Source organism: Pan paniscus, chromosome 4 (assembly GCF_029289425.2).
Source record: "Pan paniscus chromosome 4, NHGRI_mPanPan1-v2.0_pri, whole genome shotgun sequence".
In the NCBI taxonomy this organism is placed as follows: domain Eukaryota; kingdom Metazoa; phylum Chordata; class Mammalia; order Primates; family Hominidae; genus Pan; species Pan paniscus.
Window position 1 is genome coordinate 93,636,620 of NC_073253.2, and position 14,312 is coordinate 93,650,931.

Below are 14,312 nucleotides of genomic sequence, written 5' to 3' on the forward strand. Positions count from 1 at the left end.
GAAAATATCCGAAATCTGGTTAGTGGCAGAACCAGAACTGAGTCCCACCTCCACCCACCACGCTTCCCACTATTCCACACTTAAACTCTCAAGTATGTCCACATAACCGTGAGACACAAAAAAGGGATTAGTGACTAGAAATGTATTTGTGTAGACAGAAAGAAACAGACAAATGGGAAAAAACATAGGGAGAAGCACAGAAACACAGTAAAATAGACTCAAAACCACATGGAATACAAAGAATCAAACCCAGAGATAGACTTATGACCCAGTATTCCCACCTATGAAGCTCCGTTGCATTTTCTTAACCTTAAACAGTGTTGTTCACCAGTTGGTACGTCCATCGGTAGGAAGTCAGTTGAATCGTGGTGCAGGTATATAATGAAATACTATATAACTGTTACAGGAAACATATACATATCTGTATATGTGTGTATATATACACAGATATATATATGTATCTATATGTGTATATATACTGTATATATGTATATACTGTATATATACTGAGATAGGCCAAGTTTTTTTAAAAAGTAAACATAAAAACAAAGTGCACAAAAGTAAGAATCGGATACTACTAAGTGGGAAAAAAGAAAGTATAAGATACAGATATTTACATACATGATGCTTGGAGAGACTAGAATATCTCTGAATATGTATACACAAGAATCCAAAATCTGGTTGACTTCAGAGAGGAAACTAAAGGACTAAAGATAAGAAGTGGGCATTTGTTTTGTTGTATGTATTCTCTTTGGCAGTGTTATAATTTCTTTCTAGATACAGATGACTTTTTAAGGGACAAAAATGAAAATAAAGGATTCGTCTGGCTCATAATTTACTATAATACCATTATTGACACTGTTTTTTGAATTTCTCAAGCTTTACCATGATTTTTGAACCAATAGTTATCAACAAGAATTAAAATTAAAATTATAGGCGATTATATTAGAGGTTATAGATGGAAAGAAACTATGCATTCTAGTTCAGAGCACAGTGCTAGACATCAAATAGACAATAAATTACAAAACCTGATGCTAATAATCAGTAAATTACAGAGAAGGATCACATTCTTCCTTCTCCCTTCCAACCAAACCTCTCTCCAAGATCTAGCTATTACTTCTCAGAGATGCCAAGCCAAAAAACCAAAAGCCTTATGACTTATTTTCAGTTGTGAAAATACACTTTTTCACCCTTTGATTAAGCCTCTGATTAGGAAACGTAGTAACACTGTTAAGCATATGGTTTGATATGGGCATTTGAATTAAACCATGAGACCAATTACCCTAAACACTTTTTCTCTAAGATGGCAGGCATAATTCTTGAGAAAATGTATTTCTGACAGGGAGCAACTGGAATAATACAAATTTTATAGGTATGTAGTAGGTGTATATACTTATGGGGTACATGAGATATTTTGATACAGGCACATAATGCATAAAAATCACATCAGAGTAAATGGAGTACCCATCACCTCAAGCATTTATCATTTCTTTGTGTTAAAAACATTCCAATTATACTCATTTAGTAATCTGTAAATAGACAATACGTTTATGTTGACTTAAGTCACCTTGTTGTGTTATCAACTACTAGATTGTATGCATTCTATCTAAATACATTTTTGCACCCATTAACATGCTCCATTACCCCCCACTTCCATTTCCTGCCTCTGGTAATCATTATTCTATTCCCTACTCCCATGAGTTCAATTGTTTTAATTTTTAGCTACCACAAATGAGAAGAATATGCAAAGAAGAAATGCCTGGTTAATTGCACTTAATATGATGTCTTCCAGTTCCATCCATGTTGTTGCCATGACATAATTTTCTTCTTTTTTATAGCCGAATGGTACTGCATTGCGTGTATGTATCACATTTTCTTTATCCGTTTGTCTGTTGATGGACACTTTGGTTGCTTCCAAAGCTTGGCTATTATAAATAGTGCTACAATAAACATAGGAGCATAGATATGTCTTCGATTTATTTATTTTCTTTCTTATGAACATATACCTACCAGTGGGATTGCTGGGTCATATGGTAGTTCTATCTTTAGTTTTTTGAGAAACCTCCATACTCTTTTCCATAGTGGCTGTACTAATTTACATTCCCAACAACTGTGTTCTATGGCTACTTTTTCTCCACATCCTTGCCATCGTTTCTCACTGCCTATCTTTTGGATAAAAACCATTTTAACTGAGGTGAGATGATTTCTCATCATGGTTCTGATTTGCATTTCTCTAATTATCAGTGATGTTGAGCATCTTTTCATATACTATTAGTCATTTGTATATCTTCTTTGAGGAAAATCTATTCAGATCTTTTTCCCATTTTTTGATCTAATTATTTGATTTTTTCCTATAGAGTGGTTTGAGCTCCTTATATATTCTGGTTTTTAATACCTTGTCAGATTGGTAGTTTTCAAATATTTTCTTGGCTATTAGAGTTCTTTTTTGGTTCCATATGAATTTTTAAATAGTTATAATCCCTTTGAATAAACTTCCTACTCCTATCTCTTTCTCTACCTCCTCTTTAAGGCCAATAATTCTTAGATTTATCCTTTTGAGGGTATTTTCTAGGTCTTACAGATGACTTTTTTTTCTTTTGTATCCTCTGACTGTGTATTTTCAAATAATCTGTCTTCAAACTCACTAATTCTTTCTTCTGCTTAATCAATTCTGCTATTAAGATATTTTGATGCATTATTCAGTATGTCAGTTGCATTTTTCTAGAATTTCTGTTTGACTCTTTTCAATTATTAATATTTCAGTCTCTTGTTAAATTTATCTGAGAGAATTCTGACTCATTCTCCACACCACACACCCACTGCTGGTGGACAGGAGAGTGGTAGTGTTGGCAAAACAAGACTGTCTCTCCTACCCAATTCAATGCCTCATTCAATGATGTGAAGTTAAATCCAGGTACTGTGATTACTGCACCTGATATTGATTCTTGTGATGGTGCTTTTCTCTGTGCAGATAGTTGTTGAAATGTGGTGCTCCTTTCAGGCAAACTCTGTAGGCTTCTATTCCACCATTTTGGTCTGCCACCCTCCTCTTGATACTGATTTCCAATTTTATTCCATTGTGGTTAGAGAAGATACTTGATATGATTTTTTTTTAATTTTTAAAGACTTGTTCCTTGGGCTAACATATGGTCTATCCTTAAATATGATCTGTGTGCTAAGTAGGAGAATGTACGTTCTGTAGCCATTGAATGAAATGTTCTGTAAATATTAATATCTATTAGAAACATGTTGTCTATAGTGTAGATTAAGTCCAATTTTTTTTATTTCTTTTCTGTCTGGATGATCTGTCCATTACTGAAAGAAGGCTGTTGAAGTCTCCAGCTATTATTGTAATGAGGTCTTTCTCTCTCTTTAGCTCTAATAATATTTGGTTTATGTATCTAGGTGCTCCAGTGTTGAGTGTGTATATATTTACAATTGTTATACCCTCTTGCTGAAATGACTTATTTATCATATATAATGACCTTCTATGTCTCTTTTTATACTTTGTGTCTTGAAATCTATTTTGTCTGATGAAGTGTAGCTACTCTGCTCTTGTTTTGGTTTGCATTGGCATGGAATATCTTTTTCTATCCCTTTATTTTCAGTCTACATGTGTTTTTGTAGGTGAAGAGCTTCTTGTTTGTAGGCAACAGATCATTGGGTCTTTTTTTAAAATTCATTCAGCTAGTAAGAACTTTCTATTGCCATTTCATTATTTGTTTTCTGATTGTTTTATGGTCTCCTCCTCTCTTTCTTTTTCTTTTTTTTTTGTGAAGAGGAGTTTCTCTGATGGTGTGTTTTAATTTCTTGATTTTCATTTCTGTGTATCAGTTGTATTTTTTTTGTTTTGAAGTTGCCATGAGACTAGCAAATAACATCTTACAGCCCATTATTTTAAACTGATGACAATTTTACTCTAATAGCCAAAACAAACAAACAAGCAAATAGAAAAGTGATAAAAACTTTATACTTTAATTCATCCCCCTTTTTAACTTTTTGTTGTTTCTATCTATATGTTACTATACTGTCTATGTCTTGAAAAGTTGTTGTAGTTATTATTTTTCATAGGTTCATATTGTAGTCTTTTAACTCAAGATATGAGTAGTTTACACACCACAATTACAGTGTTATACTATTCTATGTTTTGCTGTGTGCTTACCATTAGCAATGAGTTTTATACCTTTCAGATGACTTCTTATTGCTTATTAATGTCCTGTTCTTTCAGATTGAAGAATTCCCTTTAGTGTTTCTTATAGGAAAGTTCTGGTATTGATGTAATCCCTCACCTTTCATTTATCGGGAGAAATATTTATGTATTTTTCATGTTTGAAGTATAGTTTCACTGGATATACTATTCTAGGATAAAAGGTTTCTTTTTTTTTCTTTCAGCACTTTAAATATTTCATGCCACTCTCTCCTGGTCTGTTAGGTTTCTACTCAGAAGTCTGCTGTCAGATGTATTGGAGGTCCTTTGTATCTTATTTGTTTCTTCTCTCTTGCTGCTTTTAGAATTCTTTCTTTATCCTTGAACTTTGGGAGTTTGATTATTAAAAGTGTTAATGTAGTTTTATTTAGATTAAATCTACTTGGTGTTCTATAAGCTTCTTGTGGTTGAATATTGATATCTTTTCGTGGGTTTTGAAAGTTCTCTGTTATTGCTTTGAATGAATTTTCTACTCCCATCTCTTTCTCTACCTTCTTGTTAAGGCCAATAACTCTTAAATTTGCCCTTTTGGACCTATTTTTTAGATCTTGTAGGCATGCTTCATTGTTTTTTAATCTTTTATACAATCTCTGATTGTATGTTTTCAAATAACCTGTCTTCATACTCACTAATACTTTCTTCTACTCAATCAATTCTGCTGTTGAGAGAGTCTGACACATTCCTCACTATGCTAATTGAACATTTCAGCTGCAGAATTGCTGCTTGAATTTTTAAAAATAATTTTAATTTATTTGTTAAATGTATTTTATAGGATTCAGAATTTCTGTGTTACCTTAAATTTTGTTCAGCTTCCTCAATGCAGCTATTTTGAATACTTTGTCTGGAAGATCACATACCTCTGTCACTCTGGGATTGGTCTCTGATGCCTTATTTAGTTTGGTGAGATCATGATTTCCTGGATGGCCTTGACACTTTGGGATGCTCATCGATGTCTAGGCATTGAAGAGTGAGGTGTTTGTTGTATTCTGAGCTTATTTTGTACCCATTCTTCTTAGGAAAGCTTTCCAATTACTCAAAGGGAATTGAGTGCTGTGATCTAAGTCTTTGGTCATTGCAGCCATATCTGCATTAGAGGCCTTCCCAAACCCAGTAATGCTGTGACTCTTGCATACTCATAGAGATACCCCTTGGTTGTCTTGGGTAAGATCTGACAGAATTACCTGGATTACCAGGCAGAGACTCTTGTTTTCTTCCCTTACTTTACCCCAAACCAACGGAGTTTCTGTCTCTCTGAGCTGAGCTGCCTGGAGTTGAGGGAGGGGTGAGAGAAGCACCCCTGTGGCACCACCACTGGGACTATGCTAGGTCAGACAGAAGTCAGCACAGTACTGGGTCTCACCGAAGGCCTGCAGTGACTATTGTCTGTCTTCCACTGATGTTTATTTAAAGCCCAAGGGCTCTTTAGTCTGCAGGTGGTGAATCAAGCCTGGCTGTGTCTTTCCCTTTAGGGTAGAGAGTTCCCTTCCAGCTCAGTGTGTGTCTAGAAATGGTGTGCAGGAGCTGTGACCTGGAGGTGAGAATGTTAGGAATCTACTTAGTACTTTATTTTACTGTGACTGAGCTGGTACTCAGGTTGTTAGACGAAGTTCTTTTTTTTTCCCTCTCTTTTCCTCAAGCAGGAGTCTCTCCTCACGGCCACCACTGCCCATGTGGTAAGTACTGACTGGCTACCACTGATGTTCTTTTCAATGCTCAAGGGCTCTTTAGTCTGCATGTGGTGAATTTTGCCAGGCTTGGGTCTCTTCTTTCAGGCAAGTGGGTTCCCTTCTGCCCCAGGATGGGTCTAGAAACGCTGTCCAGGAAGTAAGGTCTGGAACTGGGGATTTTAGAAATTTCCTTGGTGTTTTATTTTACTGTAGATGAGCTGCTACAAGCTGCAAGAAAAAAAACCTTTTTACTCTTCCTTCTTCTTTCACGAAGCAGAAGGAGTGTCTCTGTGGCCACTACAGCTGGGAATCCACTGTCACACCGGAAGGCAGCACAGTACAGGGTCTCACCCAAGTAAGCGCCCATGGCACTGCTTCTTGGATACTGCTGATGTTTATTCAAGGCCCAATGGCTCCTTAATAAGCAGGTGATGAATCTTGAGGGAACTGGCTCCTCCTGTCCAAGGCAGCAGTTCCCTTCTGGCCCACAGTGTGTCTAGAAATGTCATGTAGGAGCTAAGGCCTGGAATGGGGGCTTCAGGACCCTGCTTGGTGCCCTATTCCACAGTGGCTGAGCTGGTAGCCAAGTTGCAAGACAAAGTCTTCTTTGCTGTCCCTTCTCCTCTCCTTAAGCAGGGGGAAAGAGTCTTTCCAGGAACTGCGAGCTGTGCCGCCTGGGGTTGGGGGAGGGGTTAAGCAAGCACTCTGTTGGCCACTCTAGCTGTGTCTCACTAGGTCATGTGTACCCCAAGTACACTGTCTCTGAGCCCAGAAGAGCACCAGGACTTGCAGTCCTTGTGGCGTAAACTGCCTTTCAAGTTTACTTAGGATTCTTGATCACTTGGATCACTTAGGATTCTAGCCCATGGTAGTGAGGCTGGCTGGAACTCAGTTCCCAAGCACTGGAATGGGTGATTTCCCTCTGCCTAGAGCTGGTCTAAATCCTCCCTCCATGGGCACCAGCTGTGTTCTGCCCTGTATTGCTTTCTGCTGTAACAGGTGGTACTGAGTTCCAATGCAAAGCCCACAATCACTGCACTTCCCCTCTGTCAAGCACACAGATTCTCTCTCGGTGTTATACTGTGCAGCTGGGAGATGGAGGAGGGATAGTTCAGGAGATTCAAGACTGTCTTTCCTACCCTCTTTAGTGTCTCTTTCCTTAATGTGATGTTAAAACCAAGTACTGTGATAACTCACATGCTTTTTGGTTCTTATAAAGGTGCTTTATGAGACAGGGCCTTGCTTTTTCACCAAGGCTGGAGTGTAGTGTCACAATCTCAGCTCACTATAACCCCTGCCTCTGGGCTCAAGTGATTCTCCCACTTCAACATTCCAAGTAGCGGGGACTACGGGCATGCACCCCTATGCCTGGATGAATTTTTATTATTTGTAGAGATGGGCTTTTGCCATGTTGTTGCCCAGGCTGGTCTCAAACTCCTGGGCTCAAGCTATCCACCTGCCTTGGCCTCCCAAAGTGCCAGGATTACAGGTGGGAGCCACCACACATGGCATAAAGGTCCTTTATTTTGTGGATAGTTCCATCTGGTGTTCCTGCAAGGGGTGGGAGATGATCACTGGAGGATTCTATTTGGCCCTCTTGCTTCACCTCCAAATCTCCTAGCACAAATATTTATAGCCATTCACTTGAATCATTGAAGTTAACATATTTTTAAATTATTTTCCCATTTTTTCTTTCTCACCCCAGATTGCCTTTCTAAAACACGAATCTAATCATGTTCCTCTCTTCCTGATAAACAGCCATCAATGATTCATATATATGTCTACAAGAAGTCTGTGTTCATAAACCACTTGGCATTCCTCAGCCTCAGTATGTTAACTGTGTAATAAATACATATTTTCAAAAAACATCTTCTGCTTGTTTCTGTGACAAATTAGCTTACTGTTGATATACTGAATCAAGAACAGTTTATTTATAAGCTTCTTTTTATCTATTATTGAGCATTTAGGAAAAATCAAAACCTGAACTGAGAAAAATCTTTTTAAGTGCTTGGCTGCCTCAGAAATGAGGACAGTATGAACAATTTGCAATAGAAATGGGAGGAGCCTATGTGAAGATATAGATTTCTAACATGTCATATGTGATTAGAAAATGTGGCCTGGTAGCATCATTAATCAAAGCTAAACATTTACCTAACAGAACCCAGCAGCCCCAAATTCTAGCCATTTCCTCACTGGTTTCCTATAAAAACACACCAGTGTGAATTTGATTAACACCTATCCCTAATCTGTCTGTTCAGCCCTACCACCTGTTTTACAAATTATTATCAATCAGGGATTGGGACTGGTTTGTCTTCAGGAAAGGCAGAACCAAAAAGAGGAGTTTTCTGGTCTAATTACTTGTTTTTTAAACAGGCACACCCACACATTTTGCCTACAAATTGTGATGCTTTGATATGCAGTAAAATTATTTTCACTCTGAAGTAATTTTAGATTGAGCCATTTATCACAGAACATCAAGGGTTGTCTTAAAAAGATAAAATGAATTGTGCCTCAATTGCCTAGTTAATTTCCTAAAAATGAAGGTTCCTTGTTTGTATTTAGCATGAGGATTACTCATGCAAACACTTAGTCTTCCTCACTGGGTGATTCTAAGCCCCTTAAGGTTAGGATTCCTGCCACACTAAAGACACACACACACACACTCACACACACACACCATCTAGCCCAATGTCATGGACTTAGTAAATACTCAGAATATCTGAGAAATTAGTAAGTCAAGTTCCCTATCTTGTCTTTTTCTTTAGCATGTGCTAGATATTGTATACAATTCCAATGCCCGGTTAATTTTATCTTTCTGGTAATAACTTGTTAGATTTGTGGAATTATAGAGTCCACAGGAAGCTTCAAGGTTTATTGGATGCACCTCTTTATTTCACAGATGAGAACATTGAGGTTATATGGAATTAATAAGAGAGTTGTCTAAAGTCATGCAACTAGGGAGTAGCAAATCTGGAACTAGTCTCATTCCTGAGTTCCAGTGATCTCTTCTCTGAATCACACGGAACTGTCTCCTATCCGAGCAATCTAATTGGAGGTTAAAATGCAACCCTATGAACCATGCTATATATCTGTTTATTTCCTAGGATACATCCTTTTTGCCTTTAAATGGAAAATATGAATATTTATCCAAGACATACATGGAACAATCTGAATATCCCCAAAGAATGTCATTCATTAAAAAACACCAACAACTTTTGGCATTATCACAATAAATGATGGAGAGAGAGAAAGTCCTTGGAATTTTTCTTAAGTTGATCAGTGCAATGATTTCTTAGCCAAATTTACTATCTTACACATAATTTGCATTAAATACAAAGACAGGAGTAAATAAAAAATAATACATTGGCTTCATCTAGTCTTTCTGATACCTTGACAGAGAATTAACTTTGCCAGACTCTATGTGGAACAGAGATAAAGAAACCGGTTTTCATTTTCAAAGAGGTAACGTGAGATTTGATTGTTCATACTCTGTGAAGCACATAGGGACATTCATCACAGCCCACTAAAGAAAGAGCGATTTTTGCATTGCCGCACCTTGAATGCATAATAGCAACTGAACATTAAACATTTCAGTGTTTAAGTAACTGATAAGCTCCTCCTACTCCCCAAAGTGTTTAACTGAGAAGATAGAAAAACAAAACATGTTTTCAACTATGGTTATAATGATTATAAAAATCAAAGACAAGCCTCCAGAGCCCCTTAAGCTGGTTATCACAGACAAAGCAGACAGTCCTCTGATGAGCTATGATGTGATCTTTGTGTGGCTAAGCTTTAAGAGGAATGATGGAGTTCACAAGCTGGAAAAGTTTGCTGTGAAATTCCTCAACTTAGGGAGAGAGGAATGTCAACAGGAACAATGATGTCTCTAGGAAAACCAAGGAAATAATTTTCACTCCCAGATACGTTTCTTCTTTTGGAAATCCCAACAAACATGAAGAGGGAGTTTCTTGTGGAATTCGGAAGAGGTGGTGATAGCAACAAGCAGGTACAACTAATGCACTGTAGGTGTTAAAAATCTACCATGCCCTACTTATGTATTGATTTGAAATCAATATAATTGATTTAGTCAGCTCTCTAACCCAGTGAATTCAAGGCAATCAAAATAGCAAATGCAGATAGCTACACAAATGTGATCATTCTTATTTAAATAAGCTACACTGGAAAATAAAAATAGCAGCAACTATAAAAATGAAAATAACGATAGCTAATATTTGCTGAGACTCTGTCTCAGTTGCTCCCTCTGGATTATATGTTGCATTTAATCCTTACAATACCCCCTCTGAGATATATATTATCTGTCAAAACTCATGCTACTACCTTTTTCTGTTTGCATAAGCATTCTAAAGCACTCTATTGGTAATCTTTTCCAAGGCATTAAGCATATTCTGCCTTGATTTCTGAGTTATGTGCTTGCTTATCTCTTTTTCCTGATTATAAACACCTTGAGAGCAGGAAGCATAACAGCAAAATAACAGTGCTTGCTATTTAAGTGAGAATCAACAAATATTTACTGGATTGAACTGAATTAATTTGCATTGAAATGTAGATTGCAAATGTGCAGGAAAAATCCAAGTTACATGGGAGTTAATTAGCAAGTCACTGCTCAAACTCCAGGTGTTTATATCAATTACTAGAACATGGATGTGGTTTTAAATTTAAGCCAATTTGCTCTTTCTACATTTCTATTCTACCATAATTTGAAAGTTTGTCAATATCATCAACTATTGCTATCCTGTTAAAGGATAGGATGACTAGAAATCTGAGACTATCAGGGTATGAAATGAGGAGAAGACCCCAAAGCATATAATTCCATGTAGCCAGATATTGCTATGCAAGATTATTGATGCAGTAATTAATGCAAATATCGCAGGTCATGGGAAAAATTTATTATACTGAATTCATTAAAATGTTACTCTAACAAGCATTTTTGATGTTCTCTTTCTTATTTTTACTTTCATTTTGTAGGTATTGTCCTGGATCATAGTTTTTAATGACTTTGTGTCATAAAATATAGTTTGCTTTGGACTGCATTGAAAAGGTGGATAACTAATTTGTTGGCAGAGAAACATACATAAGGAATAAACGTAACTTACTCAGGAACTTAACTGAAGCATACTGCTGTGCAATGCTAAATATGCTGTACCCACAAGTCATTCTAGTCATTTTCTGTCACATACTGCAACAATATTCTGAAAAGATATTTACTATTACTTTTTTCTTATATAGTTTTAGATAAAGAGACCTGGATAGGAAGTGTTGATATTGTTATCCTAAGGTCAATAATTATATCTTTTTGGAGCTAATGTTGGAATTATGAACTTTTATTTTGTACATAACTACAGGTCATAGAACAATTTACAGGAGTGTGAAACTTCTTGTAGCTACTTATATAATCTGTTTCCATTTTCTATTACCAACTATTTCTAATTTGGGAGAAAAATTATTCAGAAAATTACTACTTAACTGGAAAATCTTTTTTTTGTTTGTTTTGGTTTTTTTCTGGCAGAGCTACCTGAGGTTTTATTTTGGACAAAAAAATAAAGCAACTAAATTGTTTTGCAGCTGGAGAAATGGGCAAGGGGGGTCCCCAGGCAGTAAACTCCCTGGCAGGTGAGCTGAGGACTAGGGCTGAGCCTCAGGTGGGTCCCCCGTTGCCTGTGCTACTCTGCACAACGGCCTCCCTCCCGGGCTCTGGGGCAGCCGCAGGAGGAGTAGGCTGGGAGGGGCTTCCGCACCTATCACTTGGGCAGGACGTCAGGACATCAGGACCTCAGAGGACTCAGACACCAGCTTCCCATCGCGGGTCTCAATCTTCTTCACAACCACGCCCCTCGTGGAGCCTGTGCGGCTGAAGGAGCTGGAGCCCGCGCCAGAGCAAAAGCTGGAGCCCAGGCGGTAGCTGCGGCTGGGAGTTGTGAGGCCCCCATAGGCTGAGCTGAGCCCACTTGCATTGCCGCTGGTGGTCTTCCTATGGATGAATACTCATGTTCTGCATCCCAGACTCCAGCCAGGTCTCCTCGCCCTCCAGCAGCTTCCTATAGGTGGCAATCTCAATGTCCAGGGCCAGCTTGACGTTCATCAGCTCCTGGTACTCACGCAGCTGCCGCGCTATGTCCTGCTTGACCCGCTGCAGGGCAGCCTCCAGCTCGGACAGCTTGCGGTTGGCATCCTTAACGGACAGCTCCCCACTCTGCTCGGCATCTGTGATGGTGGCCTCCAGGGAAACTTCTGGCCTTTGAGGCCCTCAATCTCAGCCTGGAGCCAGCTGATGTTCCGGTTCATCTCAGAGATCCGAGTCTTTCTGCGCTGCAGGTCACCCCCATGCTTCCCAGACAGCGTCTGCAGCTACTCATACTTGATCTGGTACATGCTGTCAGCCTCAGCCTGGCTGCGGTTGGCCATCTCCTCCTACTGCGCCTTTACCTCAGCGATGATGCTGTCCATGTCCAGGGAGTGGCTGTTGTCCCTGGACAGCACCACAGGAGTGTCCAAGATCTGGGACTGCAGCTCCTGGATCTCCTCTTCATATAGCTGCCTAAGGAAGTTGATCTGGTCAGTCAGCCCTTCCACACGAGACTCCAGCTCTACCTTGTTCATGTAAGCTTCATCCACATCCTTCTTGATGAGGACAAATTCATTCTCCGTCTCTGTACGCTTATTGATCTCATCCTCGTACTTGTTCTTGAAGTCCTCCACCAGCCCCTGCATGTTGCCAAGCTCCGCTTCCAGCTTCAGCTTCTCCTGGCCCAGAGTCTCCAACTGCCTCCTAAGGTTGTTGATGTAGCTCTCGAACATGTTGTCCATGTTGTTCTGAGCCATCTTCTGCCGCTGCAGGAGGCTCCACTTGGTCTCCAGCATCTTGTTCTGCTGCTCCAGGAATCGTAACTTGTCTATGAAGGAGGCAAACTTGTTGTTGAGGGTCTTGATCTGCTCCTTCTCCTGGGTGCGCACGGCCTGGATGTTGGGGTCCACCTCCAGGTTAAGGGGACTCAGCAGGCTTTGGTTGAACGTGATGGCGGTGATGCCTCCCATGCCGCTGGCCCCACCATAGCCTCCACCCAGACCACCCAGGAAGCTGCTGCTGCTGCCCACTCAGGAGAAGCTCAAGGAGCTGATGTGGGCACTGGGCCCACTTGTGTAGGAACAGCTGCTGAAGTCCTGGGGGCCAGAGGTGGACACCTTGTAGGACTTCTGGGTCACCCTGATGGACAAGGTGGAAGCAGGAGTGGAGGCAGGCGGGTGGGCTAAACCAGACGGAGATCCCAGAAAGAGCAGAGAAGCTGCTTCTTGGTGGAAAATCGTTTTATACTTTAGGATTTGTATTCCAAAGTATCAATAGTTTTCAAAAATGTTAACTATGACCCATGATAACAGGTAATATTACAGCGTGGCCCACACAAAAACAAACATGTATAAAACATGAATCAAAAGCTTTATTACATAGTACCTATCCTTGCCGTGCTCCACTAATTTTGACATTTTCTGTTAAATACTATTTTATTTCATTTTAAAAATGCTTATAACACTAAATTAATTTCACAACCATTAATAATCACAGCCTTCAAATTTTTTTAAATGTCATGAACATTAGAACGATTATATAAATTAGAAGTGAGCTTTCTTAAATATATCCTTTTCTCCAGAAATTCCTTACAGATTTCCAAAAACTGCCACTTAGCACCTCAGCTAAATGATTAGATTTGTGGTTATAGACATGAATACTTTGCCTGTGAAGGTGATGTAAGTACTTCATCTTTTGGGTGTGTGGTATGTTAGTTTTCATTCAGAGCTGTAGACCCAGACAACTGTTAGGTATGGGCACAAATATTGATATTTTTTCCTCCACAGAGATGAGAGTTCTTGAGAAAAACAGTGAAGTGCAAGATAGAAATAAAAAGGAAGACTATGAGATGCAGCTGAATAAAGATAAAAGTAATAATTAATCTCTCCTTTCCTAGTTCCAGCAAATGGGATTATCTGGCCAGGTCAGTACCTATCTTGACAGAGAAAAGTGAAATTCTTTCTCAGACACCTGCTTGCGGTTTCAAAGTAGAAATTAACAAACAACAAAATCACTGAACAAAACTATAAAGGAGAAATACTTTTATGCATTTTCTTAAAATTTTTATCTATAAATTCAGAGGATAATAAATTATTTAAACTATTTAAATTAATAATTGCCCCCATGTTGCTGACATTGTGTAAAGAAAGATTAATTGTAATATTTGTTGAATTAAATTTATTAATAATATCTGTCCAACTTACTAAAAAATAACATTTTTTAATGAATAAATAAAAATCTTCTAAGTCAAAGATTTACAAGAAATGTTTAATATTACTTGGTCTTCTAAAGTAAGGTTATATTTGAAAATATGTAAAGTCCAGTTTCTCTAATGTATTTGTTTTTTAGTTCATTC

At 38.6% G+C, this 14,312-nt stretch overlaps 1 pseudogene; it reads right to left on the reverse strand.

Annotated features, from left to right (window-relative positions):
- Positions 1–10,873: 10,873 nt before the first annotated feature.
- Positions 10,874–14,312, reverse strand: part of LOC100979374 (keratin, type II cytoskeletal 8-like) — a 45,398-nt pseudogene continuing 41,959 nt past the window's right edge.